The 1,971-nt window shown below is 31.7% G+C and overlaps 1 protein-coding gene across 1 annotated transcript in view; it reads left to right on the top strand.

Annotated features, from left to right (window-relative positions):
- Positions 1–1,673, top strand: part of LOC122247087 (protein phosphatase PTC7 homolog) — a 167,478-nt gene extending 165,805 nt beyond the window's left edge. Inside the window, exon 5 of the mRNA XM_086539310.1 lies at positions 1–1,673. This exon is cut by the window's left edge and continues 1,168 nt beyond it. The gene's annotated coding sequence lies outside the window, so the exon portion shown is untranslated.
- The last annotated feature ends 298 nt before the right edge of the window (positions 1,674–1,971 follow it).

Genomic DNA, 1,971 nt, shown 5'->3' with positions numbered 1-1,971 from the left:
TTAAGGTTTCTGGACTGATATATTTTATTAATTGAAAAATGTCCTTATGAAGTGCAATTCCTCATTTTTGTCATTCAGTCTAGTCAAATATCATTTATGTCATTAAATATTAATTCATGCACACTTTGGCAGTGTTGTATAATGGGTTGTAAAGACATAAGATTTCCCAGCCCCTGTTGTGGAGAATCATCTACATGTAACACCTTCAGTGCATCTTAGTTCATTGAAAAGTCAAGGATGTTTCATAAAAAAAGAAAATGCTTTTTGAATTATAAATGAACCTATGAAAGTAGTTTTTTTTTTTTTTTAATTGTTGCCACAGGTTTAGTGCACACGACGAAAGGAAACGATGATACGTGTCACAGTCTGCTTAAAATTTCTGGGGCCCCAACACCATAGCGTCAGGACCAGTTCAATAGTAGTGAGGCAACGTTCTCACTTAGGCACGTAGTACTCATAGATTAGGTAGTGTACTGTTATGGCAGATTAGGAAATATTTGTTATATCATGGAAAAATAGTTAGGTAAGTGGATAAAGATCATGCTGGGAAAATATTTGACGAAGTGGCTACTATATATGTTTAATATCAGCTTCAGTTTGGGTTTATTTTTGTGTTTGCCATCACTTGAGTCTGTAAGTCATTAGTATCAAGACTGATTATAAAGATTATTATAAATTATTTTAAATACCTTATGTAGGTGTGCATTTTTTTTTTTTTCCTTTATTAAAGGTTATGTGTCAAGACATTGTTTTAATTTTGGTCATGGATGGATGTGCAGCTCACAGTATCTCATAAAACTTTGAAGTGGTAGGGCTAGTTTGAAACAGCAATATTTGTTATGTTCCTTTCCTCATGTATTACATTATTTGATATTGTTGTTAGAGAGTAAGGGCTCCATAAACTTTAACATTTCTATAAAGGTATCTTTCATGATGTACTTCCAAGATATTTTTGTAAACTGTCAAAGTGAAATGTTCCCATGGTAGTGCACTAATGATTTGTATCTCAATAACTCAAAGGCAATATAAACTGTACAGAATATCTTGTTAATTATAGCATTTTATCCTTAGTCTGATTTTTCTTGTGTATTTTGTAAAAAATGATATTTCTTAAGGCTATAGATGCAGATTAAAAGAGATATTCTGTACATTTTATTTTGGTGTTGGTATAAGCTGCATTTTTGTGATACAATTTGTTATGATGAATAAATGTTTTGAAATAGTTATTGCTAAGGATGCATTTTCTTTCAGGAAGAGTTGATTGAAAATATGGCTTACCATTTCACAGATGCAAAATACTTAACGCAAGAACACAGCTTGGTATCTGTGATCCTAGTTCTTTTTGTCATTGATAAACAGAATTCAAAAGGAGTCTGCCAGTTAAAGCAAACTCATTTCATAATTCAGCTAGATTAAACTATCTATTGTTCTACAAGATCAGAATTTTTCAAAGAATGAAACAAGTTTATGTCACAGGTTATGGAATGAAATGGACTATAATTTTGGAATAGAAAAACTTTGGTCACAAGGAAGGTGACTGTGTTTTTTTTTTTTTTTCTTCAGGGAAATCTGGTAAAGGTGGAGTCACTGTTTGTGATGTTGCTTAAGACAATGCAATATATTATGTATTATAATTGTATTATATTAATACATAAATAAAATGCAAGAAAGTATGTAGAATATTTATTATCAATCCTTGTTACTTTTTGACTCAAGTTACCAGCAGTTAACAGCCACTTGTAACTCAATTGCCAAGAATTTACAAGAGAAATTCGTTAAGGAAATGATCCTGCAAGAATAATGTAGAAAGGGTGCATACTTAACAAACTTGATTCACAATTCACAAGCTTTGCTTACACTGCAAAGCTAACATTTTTTTATGTTGATTCCATAATCTGAATAATGAAATTGCACACACACACACACACACACACACACACACACACACACACACACACACACACACACACA

This window comes from Penaeus japonicus, unplaced genomic scaffold, assembly GCF_977035675.1.
Source record: "Penaeus japonicus unplaced genomic scaffold, GWHDUDI00000001_assembly GWHDUDI00000008, whole genome shotgun sequence".
Classification (NCBI taxonomy): domain Eukaryota; kingdom Metazoa; phylum Arthropoda; class Malacostraca; order Decapoda; family Penaeidae; genus Penaeus; species Penaeus japonicus.
Note: the sequence above shows the minus strand (reverse complement) of the source record. Positions and strands in the feature narration are given on the sequence as shown.